General features: G+C 34.0%; 1 protein-coding gene and 1 long non-coding RNA gene across 6 annotated transcripts in view; one reads left to right on the top strand and one right to left on the bottom strand.

Moving 5' to 3' along the window:
• LOC106015128 (uncharacterized) overlaps positions 1-15,282 on the top strand; it is a 77,520-nt gene extending 62,238 nt beyond the window's left edge. Inside the window, exon 8 of the long non-coding RNA XR_011810074.1 lies at positions 11,332-15,282. This is a non-coding gene — a long non-coding RNA (uncharacterized lncRNA). The remainder of the gene's footprint in view (positions 1-11,331) is intronic.
• LOC101804190 (heparan sulfate glucosamine 3-O-sulfotransferase 1) overlaps positions 1-26,377 on the bottom strand; it is a 55,217-nt gene that overhangs the window by 14,654 nt on the left and 14,186 nt on the right. For 3 of the 5 annotated variants that reach the window (XM_072039665.1, XM_038181545.2, XM_027460298.3), the window contains one exon: positions 9,485-9,595. The exons of the other annotated variants lie outside the window; for them this stretch is intronic. The gene's annotated coding sequence lies outside the window, so the exon portion shown is untranslated. The remainder of the gene's footprint in view (positions 1-9,484; positions 9,596-26,377) is intronic. 5 annotated transcript variants of the gene reach the window in all.

The raw sequence follows: 26,377 nt of genomic DNA, 5'->3' as shown, positions 1-26,377 counted from the left end.
TGTAACAGCCGACAGTTACTATCTTTCAGAGTGAAAATAAGAATAAAAAAGAAAATAGGTATTTGGTGGCTAAAGATAGGAGCTGCAAAATAACATCAACTGGCTGCAGGCTTCACTTCTACCAGGTACACAGACTATAATGGACTTAAAGAAAAGCTAAGAAAGGTTAGCATAAACTATAAACACATTAAATCATTGGCAGGTGATATTAGCAGATACAAGTTTTGAAAAAATTTGCTTCCCTAAGGCTAGCATAATGTTTTCTAATTCCTATTTCTGATAACTCAAGATAGAAAATAGCCTGATGATAATATGACTGCAAATTTATAGCAGTATATACAGTAATATATACAGTAAAAATAATCTTTTTTTTGTGCTAAATAAACTTCCTACAGACGTAGCCTACAAAATTATATTTTACGATATCTTTTAAAATATCATAATCAACCACCCACATAATAAAACCATCCACATAAAGGTTACTGAATTATAATTTCATAAAGACCCCTCTGTAAAACTGGGCACAGTCTAAGCATGCCGCTAAACAGAGAAAATAAATTCCGTTCCTATTAAGATATAAAATACAGATAGTGGTCAGATTAATACTGATGACAAGGCCAATTTTATGTGTGTAATCACTCTACATATCACATTGGCATATTTCAAATGGAACCACATTATCAATTTATTGAATTAAACTTACACTTGTAATTGTTAATTATGCATCAGGACCAATACAAACAGAAGTGACAAAGATCCCATGCCAGGCCTTCACCCAAATAAGCAGTAACTGCATAATTATAAAATGATAAATAGCTGATAACTAGCTTCTGTGTTAATTTCTACAGATCTTGCTAAGACAAAACTTCAGCTTCTCTACCTCTCTTCTAAATCTTAGAATATTATTCATTTACCCACTTCCATTGTCACAAAGAAAACCTTGATACTCACTGATGTTTAGGAATTCAAATTAGAATGAATTTGCTGCAGATTTATGAGACCTGTCTTTCAAAGGAAAAGATTCCTCAGAAGGTAAGAGATGACAGCAGAAGCATTCAATAGGGAAACAAAGCTCTATGTTGTATGAAACAGCAAATTCCTACAGAACATCCAAGTTCTCACAGTAGTGAGAGTGTAACAGAGATCCTAGTGAGTGCTTCCAGAGTGAGTACTTACTGGCACTATAAAAACGACAATAAACACTTGTTAATCTGATCTGGTGGGGATTCTGAAGCACTACAACTTCAGGGACTATGAAAAGGGAAAACTCTGTCTCACAGGAGAGTTTTTTCTGGGCAGAACTTGTCAATATTATTCCTTGAGTTCTTAGCACAGCTCCAATGCAGAGTGAGAATACTCCAGACAGTGCTTAACAGATGGTGGCAGCTGAACTAGGAGCTACCCAGGGCAGCCAGGAATGATGTGGCAAGTTAGCCAGGGAGAGAAGCCACAAAGCAGGAGGCTCATGGGCCAGGAGGCTCCTTTGTTCCCACCTTGAACTCTCTCCCAAAGTTAAACACTTCAGCCAAGTATGCCCCTTTGTAGCTTACCTACTCCTATATATACTTAGATCTATTACCTACTCTTACCCTCTAGTATCTTACCTACTCTTTTTAGTAACTTCTCAGGAGAGTTTACCAAGGCTCTGGTATTAGCCTTGTAAATGTTGACTGAACAATGTTTAAGAAATGCTTCATAAGTGCATGAAATCAAAGAACGTTTTAATTTCTCTGACTATAGCTAGTTCTTAAGTCCTTGGTATTTTAGAAAGCTTTTAGTTAACTCAGAATCATGAAAAATGTCACACATCCTATAGAAGTAGTTTGTTTATTTATTTATTTTTTTAATGAATGACTATAAAACAGACATTGTGGGAAAATATAAAGAAGCTGAAAACATAAGTCATTAAGATAACTGATTTAAAGCTGAAAAGCTAATTTTGAAATGTTGGTTACTGGCTTAGGTCCTGATAAGAGGCAAGATCAAGACAATGGTAAGGGACAAAAGGCCCGAGTATTAAAGCCTGATGAAATAATAATGACCTGTCAAACTAAGAAAGACACACAATCCACACTGAATGTAGGTATGCTTAGAGACTTTGAGCATCCGAAAATCGAAGATTATATGAAAAAATATCCACAGTCTACCTTTCCTCAAAGTAAACATACAGAACTTGAAGTCAGAGACTACATAAAGCCTAACAATTCATTCTTAAAACTGATTACTACAGAAGGTAGTGAAGAGGAAAAACTGTCATACTGGAAGGAAATCCCTGATAACAAAGGAGAAGTTAAATGCAATACCATTATAGAGAGAAGATACATAACAGGCAAACACATTGGAAAACATAATACTCTTCTTGAATAAAAACTCTATTACTGCCTTCAACACAGATACTCATTATCAGTTACATGCATGTCCAACCCAGCAGGCAGCTGTAGAGACATAGGAATGGAGGCAATTGAAGACTCATTTGAAAATGCCTAATAACCAGAACACAACACAGAAAATAGACCAGTTGTGCCAAACTCAAGCTTCTTTGGCACTGCTCCTCATACTAAAGCAGAGGGTGAAAGATGACAGTCATTGAGTTTTTGGCCTAAAAACACAGATTAAGTACAAAACAGATTATTTTCTGGATAACAAAGACAAGCAGAAATCCTTTGCTTTTTACCAGACCTGTTCCCACTGTTGAAGTAATATATGAAAATACAGTAAAAGAATACTTACCACTGACAGTCTGAGAGCAGATAGCTAATATCAAACATTTCCTAGGTTTATCACCAGGATTTCTGAGATTTAGTAGGGGCTCCATCTGACTGCATTTTGCACTTCTCAGTTCAGAAATACAGAACTTAGAAAAGCTTCTCTGCCATCCTAGTCTTATAAACTCTAATGTGCAGGATGAACCCGTAGGAATGTCAATAACTCAACTGAAGTCAAAGTATTAAAGGTATCCAAATGTATGACAAAAACTCTTAAGCTTCAGTGGGAAAAAAAAAAAGCAAATCCTTCTCTTTCCTCTCAGTCCAGCCAGTTATTATGACAACTTCTCTGTGCAAAAAGAATCTCTGCATTTTAAGCTTAGGGCAGCTTAAAGTATGCCCACAAAAACATTTTCTTTTGTTTTGCTCTAAACCTGGAAAGCCAGGGGAAAAATAGCTGCAGTACCACTGCATCAAATAGCATGGTTAATTCAAGCAGAACATGTTCCCTGCCATACAGCATCACTTCTCCCCTATAGCTCAGTGCTACTTTGCACCCAAATAAGCTGTCCACACTCTTCATTTAATGCTGCTTCACTTCAAATCAGCTAAAACTTCTCAGAAAGGCTCTTTGATGGCTGACAGTGCCTACAGGCACTAAAGGCTCTTTGGAGCCTTTAAGCTCTGTCTGTCAATTTCCACCTAGGTCTTTAAGGTAAAAATCATACTTAGGAGCCATCACAAACATTCAAGATCTGAACTTTAAGACTTCAGATTTGTGAGACTTGTGACAAATGGTAAGAGTTTGTCACATTAGAAACTCTAAGTAGAAGGAGCCATAATAGATTTGGTCAAAGACTGAATCAGAGCATATTAAGATTCCCTCCCAGATTCATCCATTGTGTTTGCTGACTAATGATAAAGTTAATAATTAGTACTTGTCTATCTGAAATACCAGCATTAAACATCTGCTGTACCTAGACATATTATAATGTCCTTTTAACAGTTTCTCCTTAAGTTTCAAATTTGTTGTCAGTATTCTGGTAGTTGGCAAGGTGTTTGAAACAGTAATAGAGAAAAAGGCAGAGGTAGGAAGGGTCTCTGACACATTTTCCATAATTAACTGTATATTAATTAGAGCAATAAATGGTCAGAATGTTCAAAGTCATTCTGTTACCAGTGGGTAGATTGTACAACACATGTACTTTACATCATTGTAAAACCTTTACTTTTCAGCTATTCAAAAAGATACTGCATAACAGCAGAATGGTATTATATTGCCACAACACCGGGACAATTCATCAAGGATCAGTACTTTAATACGTCAACAGGACAAAAAGTACTTTCATTGTCTTTCATTCTCAATCTCCCTCTCAGACTCTCTCCCTCCTAATGAAGTCAGGAATGGCATTCCACAGAAATAAACTAACAAAAGCACAATTTTTTGTTATTTCAGTTCCAGACTGACAAAAGATCTTTGCTTTCTGTAGGAGGAGGTAATCAATGTTGTGATCTATCATTGCTCTTTTACAGCCACAATTAAAATGGCATTCCATTTTAATGTATGGTCATACTGTATGGTTTACAACCCACACTTTCCATACCGTTCTAGTCCATTTATTTTTTTCCTCAAGTCAAAAACAAGTTGAGTATCAGTCCTCATTTCTCTTTTACTTGTTCTCCATTACCACCAAGGCATTATTATATAAAGCAAGATTGTGGGTGTTTGTATGTGATGGTATTAAACATAAAATACACAACTTGCATATCCAGTTCCTAGTTTCTTCTGCCCCATAAACACACTTGTCAGCCCCTTTGAATGGTGCAATTAAAAATAAAATAAAATAAAAATCCCACTGTATTTTAACTTTAAGTACTTTTTTTTTTCCTCCTTTTCAATGCATACCAAATTTTTTCTGGAGGGCTTAGAGATATATTTTCAGTAGGCTGTCTGGGGCATCCTTTGTCAATAGCTTAGCAGTTACTTTAAACTTTTTGAAAGCTAAAACCAGGACAAGAACAAATAATATCTGAATAACAGTTAATTTGCGGGTCCAGTGTGATTCATAGAAAACAAACAAACAAACAAACAGAAAGTGAAGCACCAAACCAACACTTCCAAATCAGATTGCCTAAAAGAACATAAAATATGAAACAGTTTCTGTTGCCTTTACTCATGGTGAATAAAGTACTATTCTATTGCATTAATAAAATGAAGTTGGATACTGTTGAATGTAAGACAAGAGAATCTTAATTCCCTACATAAAGGGTGATGTAAACCTCAAAGCTATTGAGCATTTGTAGTTTTTGTGTCTCAAGAGTGGCTGAGAACTCAACTGAAGCTCAGCTGTTTTAAGACACGGACACATCCATTTTCAAGCTCAGCAAGAAATAAGAAACATACCAGAGTATGTGTAATTATTCTCTGGCAAACATTTGCAGACTACCTATTTGCAGCTGTTGATACATGTCGAAGCCTTGCACTGTTTCAGAAGAATTTAAAAAACAAACAAACAACAAAAACAACAACCAAACCAACCAACCAAAACAAACAAAAAAAACATGCAGCATTTTGTAAAGATTAGTATGAAATTTATTTAGGGTAAGAGGATATTTGCTGAAATACCAGAATACCAGCATTACTTATCATACCTCGTGCTCTCAGCTTTTAGTATCCCACTGCTTGGTCAATTATACATAAAGTAGTTTGTACAACACATTCATAATACTATTTCCTCCCAGTCCTTCTATTTATTATGCTTCTATTTAAAGCAACATCATGTTTAATTTTGTGGCAGTAAAGGTTTTTTTTTTTTTTTTTTTTTTTTATACATTCTGCTTACAAATGTTCCATCCTCTTACCTTAAAAATGTCTCCACAGGGGAAAATAAATCTGGATTTAAAATTTAATTTGGAACTATAAAATACAGAATAGTTATTTCTGTTTATAGCATGCTAAAAAAGGTAATGCAAGTAATACAAGTGTAAGCTACCAGTTATTGATGCCAGCTCTGTTTTAAAGCAATGGTAATAGCTTTTCCTCTCAGGAGGAGACAGTATTTCTGTTGTAAACTATAAATTGTATATATTATTTTACATTTTTTAATGCTGAGTTTTAGTCTTAGACATGTAGTTTGATATTTCTTAGTTGAAATATTTTCCCACTCATGTTCCACTTCCTTTTTACAGCATCTATCAATACAAATACATTTCAAGCTAAACTAGCATTAATATTAAAAGCAGGTTAAATTTCTTCCAGAACCTTTCTATCCAGGGGGAAAGTCTGACAAGGATGCACTCAGAAAGCTGTCACACCTACTGATGCCTTAAAGGGAATTCTAGCCAAAACAAAAAGTCAGTTACTCTGAGTTTATAGACAATGATTACACTTCAGAGTAAATTTTTGAGATCAGAATTAAGTTGTTAAAATTAAAGAACATTGAAGTACATGCATGAGAAAGAAAGGATTCAGTTATTAAATGTGCAAGAATCAATTCCTATGCTATGAAGCTTACCAACATTATACAAGAAATTAGAAAGTAGTATGTCAAAAACATTCATAAAATGCAACTATATTTCCCTGACATTAAAAAACTGACTGATATAATTGTGGGTCACAGTCTGAGAATATTTCAGAAATCAGATTTCAGTGAAATTGAAAAGTAGCAGGAGAAATAAATCATGAAGTCCAACCCATTCCATAAATCTGTATTATAGATCTTCTGTGCTCTTAAGTATGTAAGAGAAATTAGATGTGAAGTATTTTAAATTATAACATGTAACCAAGCACTGCTAAAATGGTAGTGAAAGAGGAAAGGAGTAATGCAATGAACATTACAAAAGCAAAAAATTATGCATCCATAGACAAAAAACATACTATTAATAAAAAAACATACTATTAATAATTGTAGTGACCAAAGTTAGATTCTATATTTATGCAATATGTCCAGAAAGGTAGGAAGAGAAAAGGTTTCACAGTTGTGCTTGATGTGGAGACTGAATGAATCTGAGTTCAATCTCTATGCTTTCCTGTGGGGGGTGAAGCAAACATACCTTAGACAGTGATGCCATATCAAAGTGAGATAGAATTTGAACTTACAGTTGATAACATACTCTGCAAGTACAACCATCCTCACACTCAAAGACTTTTCGCATGGGGAATCAGAGCTCAACAGCTAATGTGTTTTAAAATATACACCTGAGCCTCCTTACAGTAATTTCTCCTTGAAGACAAGCCTTAAGGGTGAACTTTTCCAGAAGCATTTACACCAGTCCTTAATAGATTAGTCCAATAGATGTCTGTCACAATAACTAGTAGCAAAGTTACGACAATCTAAAGTTTTTGAAACATTCCCCTCTTACATACCTTGTGGTCTTCAGAATTACACTTCTCACCTTGCAGTGGCATTGCAAAAGCAAAACCACATACCTTGAATGCCCAGGTGATGGAAAGGTGAAGATGTACCATAAAAGGGATTCCTTAAGATTGAGGTGTATTTCTACACTTGAACAGTAAGGAAATGTTAAATCACCAAACACATGTAGAAATATGTTCTTTTTTTTTTTTTTTGGGGGGGGGGGGGTGAGGGTGAAATTATGGAGATGACAAACTATCAGCCCCCTTGCTGAAAGATAAAAATGGTAAGGTTTTGAATACTAAAAAAAGTCATAGTTGCTAGAGAAACTGGGAGAAAATACACTGAAAAAAAAAATGTCAGGAAACCCTTATATACAAAAAATATATTATTTAGGTGACCTCCACCACCACACAATCCAACACATATCCCTTTTTCTTGAGTGAAATTTTTACAAGGCTCTTAGATTCCACTGATTATACAAGCAAAATAGTAGAAGGAAAAGAACAAGTAAAAAAAAAAAAAGCAATGGTTTACTTGACCTTTTGACAAAGTATTTCACTATTAGTTTAGGGGCAAAAAATAAAAGTGGATAAAAACTAGGTCAGAAACCTAAAGTGTAGGAATTCACAAGAAATTTTCATCATCCAGTTAATTCAGAACCTTGCACCACATAGCTCTTCAGAAAAAGACACAGGCTGAGAGTTTCAAAGGAGCCTAAGGGAGCTTCAGTTACTTATTCCTTTGAAATTTGAATTTCAAATTACGGATGGACACCTAGATCCTTCAAAGTTCTTGGAAAGTCCTACCCCTAGGATTCTTTATGAAACACTCAAAATCTCAATGAAAACTTCTGATGCATAGTATTGGACAAAGGCAAGCACACTATTAGTATGCAAAAGTTGAGAGAGAATGTCAGGATAATTTTAATGCATTAATTTAATGGTTCAAAGACTAGGAATAGTGCATTTCATTCTGCCTAATCTCTATTAAAAAAAAGGTGTAGTAGAAAGAAGGACTTCAGAGGTGACTAACAACAGAAGATTGCAGAATAAGTTGTTACTATAAGGAGACAAAAAATACACATCTTTTGATTTTCTCAGTTTGGACTTCAGTTGCTACGTTACACAAATGAACTGGCATTTGACTTGCAAGTGCAGGAAAAAATGCACTACAGTGACATAAGAAGGCAACAAAATTGAAACTGACAAAATGGAATTTACTTTCAGTCTGGGAGTGTCACTGCCACTGAATATTAGTGAAGACTTACTAACGCAAACAAGGAGGGAGGGAGGGGGAGAGGGAGGAACACAGCCAACAAAGAAACAAAACATTTTAAATTATATTTCAAAGTGCACTACTTACTGCCTTAAACAATCTATTATGAAAGAGTTCAAGAGCTCAAAGGATAACAATTCAATTTGAGAAATCTGCATTTCTGGGATCAGAATAACTAGTAGGTAGCTCACAGAAGACTGGTCTTCTGGGATAACTAGAAGGTAGCTCATATAAAATGAATAACAATTTACTAGTAATATATTTTTTCTGAATAAATTTCACACAAATAAAGAATAGATCATTTTAATAGCTTAGTATGCTTTTGTTTAGTTTATTGCATTCTATAGAAAGAACACTGGCTAATCTCCATTTTTGAATAAGTGATTTCTACTGTCAGAGCTTTTTGATTTTCACTAACTAGTAAAGATCAGGAACTGTACAATTAGAGCATATGGTCTTAAATTGATATTGAAAATACAAACAAAGTTGGCTCACTTACAGAAAACATAAAAAGGAAACCAGCATGAGAGACTGGCATCACATGACAGAGGAGAAAAGGCTGTAAAAAAAAAAAAAAAAAAAAAAAAAAAAGCAAGCTAGCAGAGAAAGTCAGGAACCCAGATTCATCTATGTATTGTAAATGCAAGTGCATGAAATAACATGATTAAGTAACAGCCTTTAATGACTTTGAAGATGTTACACTGTACAAAGATAAACTTAAGAGGTTCTATGATAATAAAGTTCATTTAATTTTGGCTTGTCAGTCACATTTCTAGACTTCTTACCACTCTTACTGATATCAAGACTCTGTTGCTCAAACAAGACTCTGTCCAGCTCAAACACAACACCAAAGCCTCTCCCCTGTTCTTTGCTTTACTTCTCCCCCTCCTCATCTAAAAGAGGGGGGGGTGAGAGAGCGGTTGTGGGGTTTAGCTACCCAGCATGGTAAAACTGTTTCTTTGGGGGAAAAATTGTTTTGTTTTTGTTTATTATTATTTCTCCCGTTCTTTTTTTTTTTTTAATTTAATATCATTTGCAAACTTTTCTGTGTAAAGACAGGCTTCCTGTTCCTGAGGCATTCGAAATAATGCTAACATCAGGTTGCACTGTTGAGAACAATTAAATACCCACTTAAATAATCCTTACATTTTTCCAGCTCTTCTGCTTGGATGGCATTAATTCTTGGGCAATTTGTAATCCATCAAATCACATGAAATTCTTCTGTGCAGGTGTGTTGGATAATCAGTGACTCCAGACCTGCAATTTGTACAGTTAATTATTTTTGTATGTTTCTACTTATACTTGTCCTATTAAATTGCAGCCTATTTTACTCAAACAATTTCTTGAATATACCAACAACATTTTAGCACCCAGTCCTGCCCTCCAGTATGCTTGCACCCTTCCTCATTTAGTGTCACCTATGTATTATCTCCTCCATCATCAGGACCATTAGTAAAATATATTTCATAGTGTTTTTCTAATGCTTAAAAATTAAGTAATCTAAAGTAACTTTCTGCCAATAAACACTGAACTGAACAGCACAAGTCTTATTCAAGACATATTAACAAGAAAGTGTAGGACTTAAGTACAAGACAGTCAATACGTGCCTAAATGCAGACAAAAAAAGACATCAATACATGCAGTGAATAAATTAAAATATAATTAGATGTGAAAGTAGACAATAACAATGAAGACCTTGAAAGACTAACCCATTTATCTCAATGTAGATGTTAATTTTAAATTAAGTAAAACTAAAACAAACCCACTAAAGAAACAAATCCAGGGCTCCATCCCTGAAGTTACAAGCCAACCTACTAGTTTAATTTAATGCCCAATGTCATTGCAGTAGAAAAGCCTGTGAGTTGATAAACTTGTCATATCCTCCTTCAATTTTCTTCTTCCGAGACTGAAAATTCCTAGTTCTACTTCCTCCTTGTCTGAAATATGTAATCATCCTTCACTTGAGGTGAGGTGCATCACTGTGATACTCCTTTGAACCATGACGTTTGCTACTTTGTTCTCTTCGTTTCTAAAAATTCCTAATATTCTTTTTTTTTTTTTTGACTGCTACTGAGACTATTTTCATAGGTCAGAGTGAATATATATCTCTATGAATATACAATTTCGCAGTGAAGTTCTTGAACTGTAATTGTCAGTTTGAAGTCCATTCTTTGGGGGAAAAATTGTTTTGTTTTTGTTTATTATTATTTCTCCTGTTCTTTTTTTATTAATTTAATATCATTTGCAAATTTTTCTGTGTAAAGACAGGCTTCCTGTTCCTGACGCATTTGAAATAATGCTAGTTTTATATGTTTAATGAACTGGTTTTTTTTTTTTTTTTTTTTTTACTCTACCTTCTTGTTATTTTCTTTTCTATTATCCTTGACTAATGGAATATTGGATGTCTTCATTTGTTACATACCAATTGGTTGGTGCGTCTTTGTGAGGTTTAACCAAAATATATATATTTAGCACTTGAAGTCCAAGACCAAAACAAGCAGATGGTTCAAGATACCAGTACTTTGCCTGGGAGGTGCTAACTCGATCAAAGGGTGGCACACACCTATATTTAAACGTGTGCCTGTGTTTCAATACTGGGAGATACATATACCTTCAAAATACATATTAATAGTATACAATAATAGTACAATACTAACAAAATACTGGCTTTATCTACCTATACAATATGCTGCACAAGCAATACATTTCATACTGTATGAATTTAGGACATAAATATGAACAATTATTTGTTGTTAATATCCTGTGTAGCAGGAGCAGTTCTGATCTGTTTAGCTGGAAACTACTTTAAAGACATGATACTTCCAAAAAAAGTCATTAGGATCTCATCCCAGAGAACCCTTCTAATTTTCTTGCAGTTGTTATTTATCCACCACAGAGATGTCAATGTAAAAGACAGCCAAAAACTTTGATTTAAATAATCTACAATTTGCTTGATATTTAACTTAATCAATCAATCAAAATTTCTTTCACAGAAAGAGGTTCAGCAAGGAATTTAACTGAAGGCAGATGAAGAAGGAACAGACCACAAGTTTGTGTATATGAAAGAAAACAAAGCAAAGGGATGTTCTAGATGAACAGGATATCATCTGTGCATTCTTTCCTAGCAGAATAAGGAAAGGGGTATTTTGTAGACTGAACGGGAAAATCTAATTCATATGTTGCTGAGGCCAATTTTTTTTATTATTATTATCAGCATGTGCCAACCATTATATTCTCTATTGCTTCTATGTGCAATTCAAAAGACACTGTCTAGTACTTTAGAGTCGTTGTTTGGTAGATTTACAAAGCCTTCAACTGAAACTGACTACTAGCATAAAAATGCAGAAATTAGACTTCGAAACTTTATATATAGTGAACATAAGTAAAGGACAAAGTCTACATGAAAGATTCAGAAATGTAACTTTCTTTGGGCTTCCAAAGTATGTTGTACTTTTTGCTCTGTAAACTATGCAAGTGTAAAGCAAGCTTGTCCTAATTTGTGGCTGGGTTTACCTAGTTCTAAAGAAGAAAATTGATAAAATATTCTGTCACAAAACATCTTCTGGAAAACTATATAAAAATCCCCACAGGGATATTTTTATTTCTCTCTCTCTCTTTTTTTTTTTTTTTTTTTTTTTTTCTTCCCAGTTCTGGAGAAAGAAGACATTTTCTCTGGTTTTGAATATTTTTAAACCTTTTTAATTTTACTGCCTTTTCTACCTTTAAATGGAAACTTCTAATGATTTATTTACTTTCCCATTATAACAAAAACTGCCCAAATATTTTTGAAAATTTATTCTCCTTTATATTGCAAAGAAAATCACACCTGCAATGATTTTTTTCTCCCCTACATCCATGAAGCTTACTTGCTATAACAAAAACTTCACTGTTTCTTTAATAATGCCCTTATTTTTTCGTATGTAATGCATTTATTTGCTAAATGGTTTGCATTCCTACTTTGGTCCAGTAGAAAACTTCGTAGAATGTTCCAAATAAAAGGTGTGAACTGCAACAATTGGAATTAGTGAAATAACCCGTTTAATATAGTAATCACAGTTAAAGCTTGTTTAAAATGGTCATGTACCAAACTTAAGTAGGCTAATGCATAGAGATTTCAGATTCTTGAGAAAGTAAGGAGTACTGACTTTGTTTCTCCCCTCCTAAAATGGAAGAAAATGGTTTATAAACTGCTCTTACAATATTAGCAGTTTATGCCTTTTTCAAGAGGGCTGTGCAGTGTTTTAAAAAGCATGAACATAATACTGACTCCAAAAATATGAAAAGTGCTTATTTGTTGGCATGTGACATTTTACATGTGTACAGTGGTAACCATTTTCAGCATGAGAAGAGTAACCTTAAAAAAAAATCTCTGTTGTAATGGACATTCGAAGCACAATCCACGAAAGACCATTTGGTAATTCACAACATACTTCTTGAAGATCAGTTGTCAGTATCTCAACTAACATTTACAACTACATTTTCACATACTCTAGCTACTCAAAAAAGGACTGAAGAGAGAAATCCAGTAAAGCTCTTTACCATGTTCTTCTATTTAAGAATACATTTCAACACACAAAAAACCATACTTAGGTCCTAAAGTGTTTCCCTACAGGATCTTGTTAATGTAGGTTTCATCCCTAACAAAGACAACAACACAAAATACATACCCTAATTATTTCGACATCATGCTGCATTTTCAGCAACAGATCTCCTATATCAATAATATTTTAACTAGATTGTTGTATCCTGCACTTGGACTTCATCAAATATAAACATTCAGTCTAATGCTAGTAGCTCTTTTTCAAATTCTATGGCAATTGCTCACTTGCTTAGATACTTACTTAAGTGTGACAAATGAACATTCAGAACCAAAAAAAGGCTCAAACTAGTCATGTTGTATAAAGATTGAAGATTCAGAAATACACCTGTAACATTTCAAGACTTCATAGAGTTGGAAATGTCAGACAACATTTTCAGAAACTTCCAAAACATTTTAATGGTTCCTTTTTAAGTAACCAACTTCTAATATCAAGAAGTCCAAGTCTTCAGAAATGTAAGACATCTGCAAATTCAGTTAATGTTAATACAAGCAGAAAGGAACACATCACCTAAAAATAACTATGCCAAACATCTAAGAACAGAGTGCATAAAATTAATAAGTATTTTGATAATGTATGTTAAATATTTTTCAATGTAACAAAATATTCTCTCTCATATTATTTCATTTGAAAGTGAATATTTACTTATGTGTTTATCATCATCAGTACTTGTATTATTTTAATATGTCTACTCAGAATAGGAAAGCTAGTAGTACAGGTAGATATCGGAGGTAACAAACAGCTTAAGTTACCTGCATATTAAGGGTTTTCAACGTTACTGATGTTTCAATGTTACTGATGGAAAATGGGATGTAGTATGACAAATAAAAAGAATCACTTTAGTCCCATGCTGCAAGGACTCTCATTGACCTTTTAACTATTCCTATCCTAAATTTCTTAATTTTTAATGAGTGTCCTATAAATGGAGTAATTTATACTCTGAACCTGCAAGTGTTGCAAAAATTACTAAAAACGGGTCAGTTACAAAAACCTAAAAAATTTCAGTTCATTATTATTTGGTATTATTTAAACAGAATCCTCAAAAACTAATGTTTAATAAGAGACATGTATTTCAATAACAGAAATATTAGGCAGTGAAATGAAATACTATTTATTAAATAATAATAATAATAAATGAATTTGGTAATATTTGTGGGGATCCCATCACCCAAAAGATGGGTATTTTCAGTTGACTAAAAAATTACAAAAACTGGCATGAATATGAAGATACCACAATAATCAATATATGACAATTCTCTTCTGCCTGATAAACCCTTTCAAAACAGATTTAATTTCAGCCAGTTTTAGCAAGCTTAGCCTGGCTTGTATGAAAGAAGCCACACTGTGTTTCTCATGCAGAAACTACATTATTAATTGCAGCTGTAGTCTGTGCTAAAGATCACTACTTCAAAACCATATAAATTTCAGTTTTCAAGTTGAATTTCCTTCCATTAAACCCAAATGGAAACATTCAAATGTTTAACATAAATGTTATTTCATTAACATGTGTTTGATGAGCTTCAGTTAGGACGCTAATCCAGGCTTTGGGAGAAAAGTCAAGTACCTGATTCAAACCTGGAACTGGTTTTCCATTTTTAGATCATTCCCACTTCAGAAATAATTCTTATCTTTTATCCCACAGGCATTCCATCCTCCTCTCAAAAGGAAGGCATCTTACAAAACAGTATAATTTTTAGCTCCAATTTAATTACTCCCTCCCCTGGGCTTTTGTTTCCTGAGCTTGGAGAATATTTTGAGTTGGTAATAAATGGCGGGCATAGCTGCACATATGCCAATATGTGTTGTTGCTGCCATCTGCCGCCATCTATAGCTTTGAAGAGTAAAGGTAACTGTGCGGTCTCATTCCATCAACAGAACAAGGCATAGAACAAGAGACTGCAGACATACTTTTTATGAATTTCACAGAACAGTCTGAACAATCATGTCTGTGTGATTCTGATTAGTATCACCAATTAGTATACAACTAACAATTCTGCCAAACATACCATTGTTGCCAAGAAGAAATTAAAGCAATGTTCTTCAGTATATGTTATTTCTTTGCAACACTATGATCTTTTGAAGTCTAGCTCTTCCACCCAAAGTTATAAATGCACGAATGAAAAATCTCTGGGACAAGACAATCCATCCTGCAATGCAGTATTCATCATTGTAGCTCTTTTACATTTCCTAAGATTGTTTTGTACTTAGTAACTAAGTTATGAATCCTCGGTGCCCTGCTTGGATGGGACTTCACACTAAGTCACCCCTGCCTTGTCAGGTCTACCATTCAAGTCTCCAAAAGTCTGTCAGGCAGTGCTAGTCTTTGTTCCTCATAAACTTGTCAGAGGAATTCTTTCTCCTGTCTGTATGGATGCATTCAATTTAAAGCATATTTCAAAAAAAAAAAAAAAAAAAAAAAAAAAAAAAAAAAGGTTGATATAGCAGACTTTCAAGTCTTGATCTATGCTGATTTTCTTTTCTCTTCCATTCACTCTGTTCTTTATCACTCTCAAAGCAGATGTTAAAATATAACATCCGATTAAATAATATTTCAAGTTTCCATAATTAATTAGGAACTACTCTCCTTCCAACTCATACACATGGATCTCCTGAGCCTAAGAAAAAGTAGCGGGATGAAACAGTGCAAATAAGCTTTTATATCTGTGTAACTTTTATATACTTATCTATAATATGTGTCATCACAATGCCACAGAATCACAGAAAACAGGCTGGAGGGAACCTCAAGAGGTCACTTAGTCTGTCTACCCCAAGGCAGGATCAACTATATTGAAACCATTCTTGACAGATGTTTGTATAGCCTGATATTCAAAAAATTTATAGTGACGGATATTCCACAGCTTTCTTAGGCAATCTACAAAATTACTGTTACCAAAAAGGTTTTATTGTCATTGGTCCATAGGATTCTTTGTCAGCTTTAATGCACAATATAGTACTCTTGAATTCATACAGATAAAGACACACAGATATCTCTCTGTGACTAGGCATACAAAATGTATATTGGTTTTCAATTGTATAAAGAGAAATTCTGCATAATTGATCACAAGTACTCTTGGGTTAGTAATTTACAGAGGACTTCATAATTAATCAAGGCACAAATATACTGCATTCTCCAAAAGCATAGTTTGTGTGCTAAATACCTTTATGAATCTGACTTTTATAAGATTTTTATATGTACACATATGTACACAGGTAGACTATTATTTAATACGAATTTATCATGAAAAGTATTCCCATGGGGAGCAGGTCTATTGATGTCAAATGATCTAATGATAAACAAATTAGGATTCTGTGGTCAAGACAGCCATCTCTGAAGCTTGTCTACACCCTGATTTGCACTGACAGGTCAATGTAAAAGTTCATTTGCAAACATGATCTGGGAATTTGCTTGTGCCTTCAATTAGGATATAGAATTAATTCTGTATGAAGAACATAACTAGCTGCAGAATTTTATTTGCAAACACATCCATTCTTTCCAGAATTTAATACAGATTAAATCAAGGCTTCTAACATCTTTTCTGTGTGTGTGTTCTGCTTATAAGAATTATTTTACTAGACCAATTAAAATTTCCATGGTGTTAGAGAGAAGAACCTGCTGTTTGGGGAAAAGGACTGCTTTAAGGCTATAGTTCTGATGGAAAAAAAAGGTACTAAATAAATAGATCAAAAAGTCTTCTGAACGGTGGAAAAGTGAATGTCGTTTTTTTTGTTTCTCTATCCCCTAGAAAAAGAAAATGAACCCGCAGAGTTAAATATTGACAACATTACCAATAAGTGTCCTTTTTTTTTTTTTTTTCCTTCAAACAGCTGGAACATTATCTATAGATTTTTGCAGGTTCACGTGCCCTGTGTTCACATTTCCAGTAAAAGCTGCTGTGTAATATACAAAGATAAATACCCCAGGGACATTGAAGTGAACATATTTTTCTGCTGTTTTAAGCACACCAGCAGTCATTTGTAAAGTTTACATGGCTTTCTTGTCAATACCTGCTGGTCACAGTTGGTGAAGAAGCAGTTTCTCTTATGATCTGGTTGCTAATTAAGCATGGCAGTAGCCATTCAGAGTGAAAATTTCAACAACCTTACATACAAAAGGAAAGAAAAAATCAGATGTATTCTCAGAAGGCTTCAATCTTTAAATATAACATTCAGATTCTGTATTACTGCAACTTAAAGATAACAGAAAATACTATACCAGATTAGCATGCAACTTTTCTGATAAACTATAAAATACTATTTATAGGATGGATACTTTACCCTAATATTCCACCACATAATTCCCTAACAGAAGGAAAGTTAAAAGAATTTGAAGCTATCACAAAGTAGGCCAAAAATCTGCATCATCTTGTTGTCCTAATTTTTTTCAGTGCTTTATAACCTACCCTTGCCTGTTGCCATCTTTCATTTATCACCATACAACCGTACCTTGTTTCTGTTGCCTGTTCCTTTACTTAGAAGAGGAAAGGAAAATCTTACTACTAAATAAGAACAGGCTGTATCATCTGAGTAGGTAAGGGCATGGAATACCTTATGAAAATGAATCCTTTTTGAGAGAAATCTTCAGATGGTAAAGGCATTATTAGAACTACCAGAGGTGATTGAAAGGCCAATTTCCAACTCAGAGCAAAAAGTCACTTTACAAGTAACAATATCACAGCCAAGAAAGCTTTTGATCATCTCTAAGCCATGCCCAAATTCTTTAAATAAAATAAACATTTATTGATAATTGTCATTGGAATGGTCAATGGTTGTTGGTCATTGCAATTTTTAGTTCTTATCAACCTATACCTGATATTCATCTCCTCCTCTGAAAATGGAAATTTTGACATAATTGTAAAAACTCTTACCTTTTGCAATTTTGGAAATATAGCAATAAAATGTAATATTCAAAATATCCTAAGAACAAGAATACAATAGAAAATGTAGCTTATAAATGCAACTGGCATTAAAAGGCTCAATCTAGTGCTATAAAAGTCTGAACAGTAAAGGAACTTCCCACACATCTGATAAATGAGACTAGACTGGACACAGTAAGCTTCTACTAGCTACTGAATTGCCTTATCTACCTAAGTAAGGCAATAAAGGGACTCACAGATACTATTGGCAACACAGTCATATCCAAAAATGAAAGTCGTACTGAGTAACAAATCAATGAACATACAAAAGACCTGATCCACCACAGTAGACTGATTTTATGTTACATGGTGTATCCCCTCCAATAAACAGTCTTGGTTTTAGTTTGGATATTACAGGTGGTGAGGTAGCTCTCCTGTCCAGACACCATCTAACAATTTCTTTGAATCAGTCGTAACACGCCTCCCAGTATATCCTCATCAAAGTGTAGTACTTATATTTGTATTTTTAATGAGCATTTGTGCTAAATAGTCAAGTTCAACTAACAACTGCACTACAAGAGTTTCTAGTCTAATGTGATTTCTGTTCAATTATAAAGCTGGTACTTATAGGACACATAGAACATGTAGTCGGCTAATTAGTTTCTTGAGTAAAGCATGATTAATCAAGAACAGACAACATGAAAAATTAAAACTATGCCATTTGCTCTCTGAGAATTTTTTAGCTAATTTTACGCCACATGTTTTGGCTTCCACTATTTCTTAATTTAGCAAACGTTATTGATTGTAACAGTTGTTCTCTGTGGAATGTATGTAAAAACAAACATAAAATGACATAAAAATAAAACACAGAAATTGCTAATTTCCATAAATGAAAGTATTCTGGCTGCATCATGCTGAAATGTCTATGAATCCAGCTAAACTACAGTCCAAAGAAAGATAGTAAGTATAACTGTGAGCAATGCTATCAAATAGTAGTCTCTCATATGAAATCCAGTATCAGAGAACAAAGAATAAAGACCCTCTGAGCTCCTTACAACATCATCTACTACTTATTTAGTATCAGTATATTAGTAATCATATTACAAAAAAATAAAATCTGCAATAAAAAGAGGTCACTAGAAAGGCAGTAGTTAAATTCTACATTATTTCTTTACTGTTAAAGATTTTGGTGCAAAGGAATTTTATTTCTGTGCAAAAGCCAATACCTTTTTATGAGGATATAAGCCTCACACAGTGTTTTGCAGAAAAGATAGTTTCACCATGAATAAGAACTTTCTGGCATAAAACTAAATTAAAAAGAACAGATGGCTGCAAGAAAAAAATAAAAATTAAATATTAAAAAAACAACCAACAAAAATCAACAAACAAACATATCAAAGCATCACATTCTCTTTCCTTACTTAAAATATTCCCTGAAACAAATAATAACATAAAAGTAGTACAGGAAACTTTAAGCTGTTTAGATAATTTATTTCCCACAAGACTCAATCTAGTAACTAATATACTAAACACTTTATAATTATAAAGAAGTGCCAGATGCTCAACATGAGCTAACTTGGATACTACTAAATGGTCAGTAGAGGTGTTCTCAAATGTTCAGGAACTGAATATAATTACACTGAATAAGTCTTCACTGGAAGTTATTATTTAACACAAAATTCATCATCAAACACAGTTTGGTTCTAAGCCTTACCTTGTTCCCTACCTGCCCTGAAGACACAGAATTGCTAATATTTGTTTACCTATGGAACATTTTTAGAACACTTCCAAAAACAAACAAACAAAAAATACTGTTAGATAAAAATCAAGAGGCATAAAATATGCAGAAAAACAAATGTATTTTTAAGAATGCATTCTTAATCTCAACTTCTTCACTCGCAGTTATTCAAGGGTATTTTTTGTATAACTCTCTAACATTGTTATTTTTGGAGAGAAGATGGGATTACACTTTCAGTCTGTATCTGGGCTTGTTGAAAACTGCCAGCTACTATAAGCACTAGCATAAGGCTTAGTATAAAAACAAAACAGCCCCCTAAGAGCTAACATAAGAGCTACAATCATAGCAACATTAGCAGATACACATGAAATGACTATGTGTGCTCACACCAACTAACAGCTTCAATGTGTCCTGCATTAGATATATTACACCTGTGTACTCCTTAGTGCACACACAGTAAGTCTTCTTCCTACAGGCTGCAAACTCTATTTTTGTCTTTATAATCTATGTAAAAGCTTAATGACTTACATGGTCTAAAATGTAGTTTGGCTATCTGCTGTTCATGGATACTGTGAATATTTCCCATCAAAACTGATGTGTTTGAGTATAGAATAGAAAAGCTATCAGATATAAAGACACATGAGCAAGCAAACAGACAAATTCACTTCAGGAAAGAAGCTAAAAATTAACATCTGAAGTTAAGTCTGCCTTAGAAGTGTACATTTATTTATTCATTTATTTTTTAATAATGAGTTTTTCATACACATAGCTTCATAATAAAGGTTATATTCACTAATCTCCAATAAATCAATATTTTAATTAAGTTATAAGGACATATATATTTTTTAATACTCATAGAAACAATTATAAAGCAACAAGAATTTCAGAAAACATCTGTTAGTATTATTTAATTTTAATGAGATCAAAGTTATGGGAAATAGTGCAAGCATCGCAAGTCTCTCAGAACAGATGAAAAACCTCTACATCTAATTACTATAGTCATTTATAGTCAATTACAATTATTATAATACTGCATGCTATACTTCATATCTGTACAGTAATATGTAATTCCAACAATATACAATATTGATAACTCCATCAATAATGACTATAATATACAACCTATCTTGTAGGAAATTTAAGGCTTCAAAATTACCAACAAGAGTTACAGGTGTGAGCTGGGATGTTATTCAAAATACATGTTACATTACAGAATCTATTACAACTACCTTAAGCTTTGCTGGGACACAGCAGTATTTGTAGAGGTCAGTGGTGCCCAGTGACAGAATAAGAGACAATGGACATAAACTGAAACATGAAATTCAACCTTAACATAAGTAAACACTTTTTAGTGTGGTGACTGGAGTGATGTTTGTTTGTTTGCTTTCTTGAAGAGTATGGTTTCATCTTCTTTGGACTCTCTCACTAGATATTTATAAACATTGTTAAGAGCTCCCCACCTCTTCTCTTCAAGCACCCACATCTCTGACAGGGAAGATAAGACAGGGCAAGTTGCCTCCAATACTGTTTTGGCAGCAGAATCACAAAAAAAGGAAGCCAACCTTCACTTAAACAACTGTAATGCAACCTTCTTCTATAATCCTACGAAGAACAACAAAGAAGCTTGTCTGCAAGGAAGTCACCGTGACAACAGAGCCAGGCTCTTCATAATGTTGCATGGTGGGTGGACAAAAGAAAACAGATGTAAACTGATACAGGAGAGATATGAGGAAAAGCATATGAGGAAAAGCCTTCTTACTATGAGGAGTGTCAGACATTGGAACAGGGTGTCCATAGTTGTGGTACAGCCTCCATACTTGAACATTTTTCAGGGTAGATTGGGAAAGCCCTGAAGTAAGACCATGCTACTCAATGCTGACTCTGTTTTGAGAAGAAGGTTGGACAAAGATCACCTTCTGAGGTCTCTTCCAACCTGAACTTTTTTAAGGATCCTATAATCTGGCAGACGGGTTCACAGTTCATTTTAAAGGAACTGAGTAAGGTCCAAGTTAGCACTATCACTGTTAAATAATATAAATAAATAAATAATAAAAAATTATTATTTTTATTTATCTGTGTTCTGGGAATATACACAATATGAACGCAAGGAACAAACTCTTATAAGGATTGTATGCAAAGTCCATATTACACACAGCTTCAAAGTTATCTCGGTTTATAAAAGAACTTATTAAGCAACATCCCATAAATCTCTTCCCAGTTTCAACATGACCAAGTTGTTTTTGTTTTTGTTTTCTATTATAGTTCTTGTTATTGAGTAGTTCTGTAACAGGCCATGTGTAACAGGAATGTGCAGCCCTTTCCTCACCCAGTACTTAGGCTCTCCCACATTTCGGTGGAAGCTGATGGAAGTCTTTCAAAAGTTTGTTAGAGTTTGCAAAGCAGATTTAACAAATGCTTCTCCAACAAACATTGCAACAAAATATTGCTTTAAAAATAAATGAGAAAACTGAAGTTTTCCAAAGATCCCAAAGGGACAGTTATTCATATCAGAGATGGAATGCTGCAGAGCATGATGAAGTTGCTTTTTGCATCTTTAACTCAATTATTTTAGCAGGAAAAGAGTTGATACTTGTTAAAGGTGGGAACAGCTTCACTACAGTTGACCTAAACAGCTACATAAAATTACAGTGTTCTCAAAGTTTCTTCTGATTAAGAAATAGATTATGGAACTCAATGTCTGATACAACCTTGTTTATTTATAGAGTCTTTAAATTTCATTTTCCTAGCACGATGGAACATACGCAGGCAATAGTTTCCTGTTCTGAGTTTACTACTCATCTTCACCTAGTTTTCCACCTAAAGAGCTCTCATAAAGCAGGGTTTGAATTCACACATTCGCACAATATTTTGGCTCATTCTCACCTTTGTGACATTTCCTCATTTCTTCTAAGAATTATTCAGCAAAACCCCTTAGCTGCATTTACTGTTATTTTACAGAGTGGTGTATCTTTATTTTGGTGCTTCTTAAATGAAAGGTAGTGTTTCAACAGTTTCAGTGATCATTGTTACAAATAGAACTGAAATTATGCCATCATCCTATTTAAGTACAAAAAATAGTGAGCCTATGTTTCTTCAAGGAAGAATTCAAATACCCATGAATGCTAAAGTGCTTTCACTGTTCTCATGTCTGTCCCCTTTTCATCACCATGATTACATTACCCAAGAAGCCCACTAAATGACTGGATCAGTTTGCTTTTTACTCTGAAGGTACAAGCAATGAAAACAATGACCACTCGTTTGCAACACTTCAGTTGTATTGAATTGTTCGTTGGTTAGCCTTCCAAAGAGATATTTTTTTCCTTCAGTGAGATCCTATTCTTACTGTCATCAAATTCAAACAAAACTTACAATAAAGGAATAATGGTCATTTGTAGAAAGACAAGAACAAGCTAGCAAAAGCTTGTTGTGCTATGCTAATAATCTCTCACAGTAATGCTTCTGAGAAATAGGGGAGAAAGACAACATATACACTAAGATGATACATAAAACCCTACAAATAAAGGTTTCAATTTAAAAATTATAATGACAGAGTGATATTTAGGGTATGCGGGCTGTCTTCCACAAGGAAAAACTAAACTAAACTAAACAAAAAAAAAATAAATAAATAAAAAAAAAAAATTCACCATGCTTGAAAAAAAAAAAAAAATCAGAAATAAATCAGAAAGAAAGATAAAAGGGAATAAGCTACTTTCTTTAAAAGTGAAGAGCAAGAATTTCAGATTTTAGCAGATGTTATTTCTTTACAACAGCCTTGCAACTAAACCCAGAATTTATTTAAGATGGACACAAATGAAAAAGAGAAAAAGATAAGCATATGCCACATCGAAAAACAAACAAAATCAAACACTTTCTTGTGCTCAAGAACTAAGTATGGCAAGTTTGGCACATGGCTACAGATGGATTTCAGATACCAACTACAGGGTGTTATAGTGTTTATATGATAAAACACTTTCCACAAGGGTTTGCAGTTGAGCCCTTACGCCCACAGCTGCTGACAGCTTCACAGCAGAAAGCCCAACCAGTCTGACAGCCAGTCTGAGCCCTGTTTCTGATCCATCAATAAAGTCCGGTAGATTCAACACATATTCTCAGTTCTTGCATTTTCTGTATCAAATGCAGAAACTGATGAAAGGTAGAGAAGACCATACTTAGAAATGGAGTGCAATGTACCCTTACTTTTCATTCTGCAAGAGAGGCTGGCAAGAAAATGGATGGTTCTGCAAACAAAGACAGTACGCTCTTACACTGGTTTCATCTGGAGAAACTGGATTCCCACAAAAATTCAATGAGGAGAGACTCTATGAGAGCAGGATGATACCTACTTTATCTGTGGGTGAATGTTGCTCTTACCTAGACTCCATTAAAACAGACTTCCATCTTTCCACCATACTGTTCATTCTGTTTCATATTTGCTCCACCCAGAAAGAAGAGTAAATCAAATCTTGTTATTATAGTTTATTTATTCTCCGCTACCCTCCTCAAAAGAACGGTTTCACATGCAGCAAAGTCTGCTATTTGGCAAGAAGTTGCAATAGTATTTTTACCTGTCTACAATTTCCCTGGTAGATAATGTGGTTCTGTGATTTGGGCACACGAAGCAACAATTTTTATACAGAAGCACATACTACACCTTAATTCATCAGATAAAATGTGAGGTCCTAGCAGTATAAGAAAATTCAGCAATATTAAAACAAATTAAATTTAAAATATATCAATCCATGTGTATTTCTTAAGAAATAAAATGGCCAGTGAAACACAATGAATGGAGAAAAGGAAGAAGGGTTATACATCTATTGCTTGAATGCAATTTAAATAAAGATGTTTATCTCAGTTCAACTTTGAATGCTACCACGTGTATGTGACAACAATTATCCAAGACTTCAACATACAACTTCACACACTTTTCTTTTTACACAGCTACAGTACAACTACACTGAAACAGTGCTTTATTCACTAGATATTCTTCTAACCGGTTCCTCTATCTCTCTACTGGTCAGTATGCTACAAGATTTTTCCCTTCAGTAGATACCCTCCACCTTAATTTTGCCCCAGAGTAAAATTACTTATCTGTATTTAAGTACATCTGACAGTTGTTAGCCTGAATACTTAGTTAATCTTAATTTCTTTTGTATAAAATGTGACTATATTGTTTCACCCAACTGAGCATAAATTGCAAAGGTAGAAGCCTTCCTTTCAATACTACAATGTTCTAAACATCGTTAGAAAGTAATGAAAAGCTTTACCTATGTCAGCTCTGTAAAACAATCTTAAACTGAAAAAATAGATTTTGATATGCTACTTTTCTTCTGCTAATGTCCTTTCAAAATTTGATATGCCATGGCCTTTAAAAAAATAAGTTTTTCTGACTACTACTAGAATATATGGAATTGATTTCAACATTTAACAAACATCCCTCTCAAAAGTACTCAATGCAAGCTCAATTTAAGCAACAGTAAGTCCAACCACATACAGCTCTGTAGATTCCAGCAGAGTTAATGTCATATTTGCAAGTAGTTGTGTTAAGGTGAAATCTGACATTAAAAAATTAATTAATTAATTAAACTTTCAATTACTGTTGTAAAGAAAGTATACATGTATTACCTGCCTTCACTGAAAGACAAGAGGAAAACAACATCACAGTAAAGCCATATATTCTGTTTACTTGTTAGAAATCCTACAAAAGAGCATTGTAAACATGTATTAAATTATATGAATATATAAGATTGATACTTTAAGTATGAAGCCAGAATTGGAAAAAATGACTATCTATTTAAACTCAGCTTAACTTTCAGAAACAGTAAATTAATTTTTTTTTTTTTTTTTTTTTTAATATACCATCCAGTAGAACAAAATTTAGAGTATCCAAAGTCACTAGCTTGTTCTGAGACCATAAGTTGCTTGGAAAATTTTTCTCCTGTGCTGTTAGCAGTACTGTTGGACATTCAAACTTCTACCTCTTTACTCTCCTTGGCACTTCCTCAAATATACTCGACTAAATGGAAATCTTTACTTCCATTTAAATACTTCTCAGGTCTTTTCCTAGGGCAGCGTATCATAGCAAATCAGATGATTCCCAGCTCTTCCACTGCAAGCCCATTTGTCCAAATGAGTTCAAAGGAACTTGACACAACACAGTCTTCCCTCTCCGATGTTTTTTGGCATGTATTAGCACACAGTTCTCCTTGCTTTTTGGGCAATGTCAATGTCACCATTCTTCTCCAACTGTCAGAGACTGACATTCAGGAGACAACAAGAAACTACGAACAATTTTACCTTCGCCTGGAGGGATCAGAATATAAACTTTCCACTATACTTACCCATGCAATTTCATATGCTGTAGAAAACGATGAAAACAAGGTTCATCGCTTATTCATTTTGTGAAACTATTTCATTTTGCAGGTACTAATTAACTAACCCTAGATCAAAATTAAAATTGTCTCTAGGGCAACTGCACTTAAAGACAGCAAGATCTGAAGTGCATTCCACTTCTGCCATGGTGGAATATGGACACTACTGCTTCATTTTCAGTCTCATTAATATTTAAAAAAATAAGAGTATAAATTTCAGTGTAAACATCCAAATCCAACACACTACTACAAAATATTCTATGAAGTAACAATGTGGACACTCTCCAGAGAGGGAGAGGATGTGAATTCAAGGGTATGTAAGAGACAACTCCAATGTCAAATCCTGACTGAATCCTCTGCTCGCGTAAGCTGCACTACTAAATGATACACTCACTGTCATAGCCAGTAGCTATTACAAAAAGTTGAATGGTAATATACTGAAGAACTCTTCAGAAAAAAAATGAAATGCAGGCATATCTGTA

Source organism: Anas platyrhynchos, chromosome 6 (genome assembly GCF_047663525.1).
Source record: "Anas platyrhynchos isolate ZD024472 breed Pekin duck chromosome 6, IASCAAS_PekinDuck_T2T, whole genome shotgun sequence".
In the NCBI taxonomy this organism is placed as follows: Eukaryota; Metazoa; Chordata; class Aves; order Anseriformes; family Anatidae; genus Anas; species Anas platyrhynchos.
Note: the sequence above shows the minus strand (reverse complement) of the source record. Positions and strands in the feature narration are given on the sequence as shown.